This window comes from Dasypus novemcinctus, chromosome 4 (genome assembly GCF_030445035.2).
Source record: "Dasypus novemcinctus isolate mDasNov1 chromosome 4, mDasNov1.1.hap2, whole genome shotgun sequence".
Taxonomy (NCBI): Eukaryota; Metazoa; Chordata; class Mammalia; order Cingulata; family Dasypodidae; genus Dasypus; species Dasypus novemcinctus.
Window position 1 is genome coordinate 15361205 of NC_080676.1, and position 6887 is coordinate 15368091.

A 6887-nucleotide genomic window follows, 5' to 3' on the forward strand; every position below is an offset into this window, starting at 1 on the left:
GCAAAGTTTCTCCTTCATGCTGCTTGGGTTGATGGAACATTTTGTAAAAGTATCTCTTTAGCCTGGGACAGTGGTTCTGTTTGCTTCTCAGGCCCTAGAAAAATAGCTGACCTCAGCCCTTTGCAAGGAGAAGTCTGGCTCAGGGAACAGATGTGACTCAAGCGGTTGAGCACACACCCACCACATGGGAGGTTCCAGGTTTGGTTCCTGATGCCTTGATGCCTCCTGAAAAAGGAAAAGCAAACAACAAGCAAAACAAATGAAAAGGCCAACTCAGGGAAGCTGATGTGGCTCAGTGGTTGAGCTCTGGCTTCCTACATATGAGGTCCCAGGTTCAATCTCTGGCCCTGGTAGCTCAAAAAAAAAAAAAGAAGAAGAAGTCTGGTTCAAGCTGGGTTCTGGTTTCCTGTACTGATTACTATTGCTGTGTAACAAATCACCCCAAAATTGAGCAGGGCAGCTTAAAACAAACATTTTGTTGAGTTCACAGATTCTGTACCTCAGGAATTCAGACAGGGTGGAGTAGAAAGACCTGGACTCTGTTCCTTGGTGTCTGGGACCACCGCTGGGAAGCTTCACAGGCTGCAGGAGAAACTTGACAGAGCTGGAATCATCCGAGGCCTCATTCATTCATATGTCTGGGCTCAGCGCCTACACATGGCCTTCCCAAACGGATTGAGTTGACTCATACCATGGTAGTCTTTACGTGGTCAGACTTTTTACATGGCAGTTTAGAGCTACAAGCACTATTGTTCCAGAACACGGGATAGAAACTGCATTCTTCTCCTGTTTGCTGCAGTTAGTGCTGCTCTTTCTTCAACCTGCCCACAGCTCACTAGCCATGGCAAGAAGAGGCAGTCATGGTCTGCGGGTGGCAATGACTTCCAGTGGTGCTGCTTTCAGGTCCAGGGGGTCATCAACAAGATCATGGCCAAAGAATGAAAACCACCTTTATTCTAGGAGAGAATATAGTACTTTCAGGACCTTTCAATGTTGACTATTTTAAAAGTCTAGAAATTGAGGGAGCTGGTACAGCTCAGTGGTTGAGCACCTGCTCCACATATTCAAGGCCCTGGGTTCAATCGCTGGTACCTCCTAAGAGAAACAGTCTATAAATTTAGGGAGGAAAATCAAGAAAATTAGGTGGTTACTCAAACAGAATGCTGGTCATTTCTATTATCTAAAAATGATAAAGACAACTAATCATGAGAAATAAGTGAATGGGATAAAGGAGAGAAAGATATAACTTGAAAGATGAATATGGACAATTTCAAGATCTATTTAGAAATACAGAATTATGGGCCTCTGTATTGAAGTCAGTAGACCTTATGGTAGAAGCAAGGTCAGACAGATTTTTGCAAACCCTCACGCATATAATATAAATTCCATTTCAATAAATAGTGATCATGAAACACATCTTTATTCAGATAATCTGAGAATTAACCTGTGGCATTTAAAAATCAAAGACAGATGTTTTAACATCACAGACATTAAACAGGTCGACATGGAAGAGCTGAAGGAAGAGGTTGCCACAGCCACATTCTACCCACACCAATGCAACCTGTTTGTCTAAAGCAGCAGGCTTTGTGGGATGGGCTCTTCAGCCCTGTATACGGACTTTCAAAGTGTTCTGAAGAACCTGAAGAGCCCAGCAGTGGGTCTTCCTTTTCAGAAATAATTTCTTCCATATCTGATGTGAAATGTAGTCATGGTGCTTGGTACATGATAACCCTAGACAATGAAAGCGCGGGATCTCAACATGACAGCGGGCAGTGAAGGGTACCAGATTCATGAATGTCATCCAAGCAAGCTCTGCTCTTTGCATGAAAACGACAGCATCTTTGACAAGTTTGAATATTGCCTGTTGCTGGAACTGTTCTGATAATGCTATTATGACTGGATCCTACAACTTCTGTAGAAAATTTGATAGAAATAACAGAGACGGATGTTACACTGGAAGATTCAAGAGAGAGCAGCAAACATCCAGCCAGCTTAAAGGCTGGAAAATATGGTCAGGTGGTAAGAGAAAGAAAGAGGAGGTTACTGTTGTCGTGCTGGACTTTGTAAGAAGATTCCTCACACAACCTGGTACCTCCTGAAGAAAATTATTGCTGTAGCTACAACCAATAATTTGTATGTATTCTAGGACAAAATCAACTAGAGGCTATTTGGAGACCAAGTCTTATCTTGCACAGGTAAGCCCAGTTGTTTTTTCTGTGGGAGAAAATGCATGTATCCTCCTCTCTGTTCAGAACACTGAGGACCCAGGAGAGCTGCTGGCCTCGACTGGCATCCATGGCGTGGTTCTGTCTTCAGTGGGTGTCACTGCTCATGGGAACAATCAACCAGAAGCAGAAGCCATGGAAAGTGCTCAATAAAGGCCATTATTTATAAAAATATATTTACTTAAGTCTGAGACTTCCTTTCCAGTTTAGAGACCAAAAAATTAACCTTCAGTAGGAAAGTCAAATATAACATTTCTCTCTTTCTCTCCAAATTTTTCCTTCTTTCTCTGCTGTCATATTTGGGTCTTCACACATCTGTCCACACCCTCCCTGTCCTTTCTCTGCTACCATGGATGACAAGGGATCTGAGAGGGCCTGCTGGGATAATCCCTTAAAAAAAAACAACCTATAGGAAGGGTGTTTAAATCTGAAAAAGAAATCAACTGCATTGCCCTTTATGGCCCAGCTTTGTAAGTCACAGTGTCATTCCCACCGTACTCAATGGATTGACACAGCCACAGTCAGGCAGTCAGGACTCAAGGGGAGGGGGCGAGGCCCCATCCCTCAGTAGGAGGAGTGTCAAAGAACTTTGTTCCCGAGTTTTAAAATCCCCAGTGTTCCAGACAAGGAAACCATTCCTTATAGCATCTGTTAAAAAACAGTCTATTTACTCTCATTTTACTTACCTCAGTTTTGGAAATGTCTGAAAATGCTCAAGTATACTCTACCTAATAATAATTTTGATCTTTCCATCTGAGATAGTGTTTTAGTTTGTCAAAGGGATGCTAATGCAAAGTACCAGAAATGTGTTGGCTTTTATAAAGGGGATTTGTTTGAGGTAAATGCTTGTAGTTTCAAGACCATAGAAAGTCTAAATTGAGGCACCATCAAAGTCAACTGCCACGTGTTGAAATAAGGTGGTCTCTGACCTCTGCCCAGGTGTCAGCCTTTCTCTCTGAGCTCACCACCTCCTCTTGAGCTGCTCTGAGGGCCAAGCCTCTTGGGGTTCCATGCTTAAGTGACCAATTCCCTAGTTCGCTCTCTTACATGGCAGGATCTTCCTTTTCCTGTGTCTCTCTGTGTCTTTGCATCCCCCTTTATATCAGACCCAGCAAGGGGTGGAGACTTAACCTGAGTCCCACCTCACTGACATAGCCTATTCAAAAGTCCTAAAGGGATCTTATCAGTAATCTAATCGAGTGAAAGTAGTAAGCCCCTCAACTGAGTTTATAGCACTCAAGGGGTGCCACACCCAGAGGAATAGATTAGATTGCAAACCTCCTCTTTCTCTTTTGGGGATTCATAAAATAATCCCCTCAAATTGCCACAGATAGAAAATCATAAATAATTTTAAGTAATCTTAATATTTCACCTTCTGAGTGGCATCTCACAACTCAGAAATATATGAAACATGTAACATGCCAATAAAGAGAAACTGTCATTACATTTGAAATTGGAGTATGACCTTCCAAACTATTGTAAATTTAAAGTTGGGGATTTCCCGATCATTATGGAGAGAGCATATTTCAGTTATGACTTAGAGACTGGGTCACTCTTATATCAGCTTGCATTGATTGACGTACCAAACTCTTAAATCTTTCTTAAATATCTTTTAAAAATATTGTTTAAGAATGTTCTTAAACTTTTAAACAGCAGAGAAGCTCTTGGAAAATCCATCAGTGGGTTCTATATATTCTTGGCATGAGGGATTGTCTTGCAATAAGAGCATATCCAGGGCCTCCTGACTCGTGTGGTAAGCTGGCCCATGCACAGTGCTGCCGTGTTCAAGGAGTGCCCTGCCACGCAGGGGCAGCCCACGTGCAAGAAGTGCCCCGCAAGGAGAGCCACGCCGCATGGAAAAAGTGTAGCCCTCCCAGGAGTGCTGCCACATACAAGGAGAGCTGACACAGCAAGATGACGCAATAAAGAGACACAGTTTCCCAGTGCTGCCTGATAATGCTAGCAGACGCAGAACCCACAGTGAATGGACACAGAGAGCAGAGAACTGGGGAGAAGGCGAGAGAAATAAATAAAATAAATCTTAAAAAAAAAAAAAAAGGACCGTCTATAACATCTATAACTGGCACATCACAGCAACCAGGTGTCAGGAGAGGGAAGTGAGCACAGGACTGAGGATGCCATATGGGAAAGCAAAGGAAGAAGGGGTGACCGAGCACCTCAGAGTCACTAGGAATACTGTTGGGACCTACTGTTTAATTTCTTCGGCACTTGGAATTTTGTGGTTGACCTGTCCCAGCAGAGGTCCAAGAACATGTTAGTTAAATTATGCTAATACGGTGAAAAGTTGTCTTTTCAATTCTGGATTTTATACAGACACTTACCCAGTTCTCTATGTTCAGAGGGGCACAAATATTTTACTGTGAATTAAAGATATTATTTTTCTAGCATTTGAATATCACAAAATACAATTCGTTAAATCCTAATTTTATCTCATTCATAACTTCTATAACATGTGAAGTTGATCTTAAAAGAAGAAAAGAATAGTATCTGGAAATTGATCAGGGAGTTTTAGGCATAGTTACAGGTGGGAAAATGTAAATAAAAATTCAAAGAGTTTGACCGTGATAATACGTAGTATTTAAAAATGCAATTCATGTTCTGATTAGTATAGTTTTTGCATTTGGGAATCATACAATAATCCATATTTCTCTATTATTTGTACAATGTGTGTAACAGGAAAGGCTGTATCTTGGAGCACAAAGTAATTATCAATTAAAAGTTTTTTCATAACAAAAAAACCCAACAGTCTAATCCTGTGAACTTGGTCTCTGGAATGAGCCGCCAACAGAAGCAATGAAAGTGTTCAGAGCCCAGTGAGGCAGCGGCAGACTTGGACAGTTTGGGGACTTGGTTGGACTGGGCATCAGAAGGATCAAAGGTTCTTCAGGAGCCTTGGAGAAGGTGCTATATGGTGCATTGTGGGACACAGGCTCAAGAACAACAGAAACTGTCATCAAATGACAACTTACTACTTTTGCAGCCCAGCACAAAGGGTCCAAAAGAGAAGGGGAAGAGACACCATTGTGGCTGGTCTCCAGAGGAGACTAACTGCTGGGGTCAGGGTTGGTGGATGGCAGCTTTGCCCAGCCAACTTCCAAGGCAAGTCTATGCTTCTGCGGTTGAGGTATTTACACAATCAGGGGGAGGCGGTCCTACCACTGAGAAGCCCTGCCCTGATAAGCACTGGTGCTGCTTGCTCCTGGTCCAGGTTTAAGATCTGGTCAGGCTTTTTCACTAGATCTAGTGATCTAGTCTCCCCGAGGCTGTTAAATGTAAACATATTGAAACAGCTCCACCCAATAGAAAAGGTGGCATGGATGAGAGGAGGGGAGGGCTATGAGGAAAATGGGAAAATACAGTAGAAGTAAATTACATAAAATACGTATAATTCAACCATCCAGAAGTAACCAGAATTTATGTTTCAATGTATTTCTTTTAGTGTTGTGCCTGCACACATGTGAGTGAGAATGTTTGTGGTTTATGTGTGGAGTGTGTGTGTATGATAAGCAACATTGTGACCATTCAATGAAACAGTTTTGTTATTGTGACCATTCAATGAAACACTTTTATTTTTGTCTTTCAACCCCAAAATTAGCTTGCATTTTAGTGTAAATCTATTCTAAAGAGATTTACATTTCAGCTTTATTCACTTCTGGCGTGTTGGCTGAAGTTGGCCTTCACAGAGTTTCTTTGTGCCTAAGTCTTCCTGGGTCAGTGCCACCTGCCTGCCACTGAGTTTTGTTTTTAAAAATTTACCAAGTTTGGGAAGCAGATGTGGCTCAACTGATAGAGCATCTGCCTACCATATAGGAGGTCCAGGATTCAAACCCAGGGTCTCCTGACCCATTGCAGCTGGCTCACGCACAGTGCTGATGTGCACAAGGAGTGCCATGCCATACAGGGGTGTCCCCCACGTAGGGTAGCCCCACATGCAAGGAGTGCACCCCACAAGGAGAGCTACCCTGCATGAAAAAAGCACAGCCTGCCCAGGAGTGGCACCACACACCGAGAGCTGGCACAGCAAGATGACACAACAAAACGAGACACAGATTCCCAGCGCCGCCGAGAATGAAAGCGGACACAGAAGAATGCACAGTGAATAGACACAAGAGAGCAGACAAGGGTGGGGGTGGGGGGTGGGAAGGGGAGAGAAATAAATAAATAAATAAATCTTAAAAAAATTTTTTCTTTACCAAGTTGGAGAGGTCTTCTCAATGTCTAAATGAACAAAGTAACTAATTACTTCTGTCTATAAACCTAAAGGCCAAAGCTCGGTTATAATAACGCTTCTGCCCTGTGAACCAGTCCCTGCCATCTTCTGTCAATGTGCCACTCCTTGTGCAGTAGCAAAGCAGCAAAGAATACAAGGAAAAGTTACTATAATCAACCATCAGTCATCATTTATAGAAACTATTGACATGTCCGCAGATTGCCCGTTTGTCCACTGGAGAGTACCTCTTGCTTTCTCCTTGGAACAAATGTCAGAAATAATGTAATGGATTCTTCTCCCCTCAGCTGGGAATTTTACCTAACTGCAACTGGAAAAGAGGCCAACAAACATATCCCTTGGCTCCTATGCCTACTTCTGAGACATCTGTAGGATTCTGTTAGGAATCTCTCTTGGCAGATCCTCTTTGTCAG

The 6887-nt window shown here is 42.6% G+C and overlaps 1 pseudogene; it reads left to right on the forward strand.

The window, feature by feature from the left end:
- Positions 1–841: 841 nt before the first annotated feature.
- LOC101418627 (serine/threonine-protein phosphatase 2A 55 kDa regulatory subunit B delta isoform pseudogene) lies at positions 842–2161 on the forward strand (annotated as a pseudogene).
- Positions 2162–6887: the final 4726 nt, after the last annotated feature.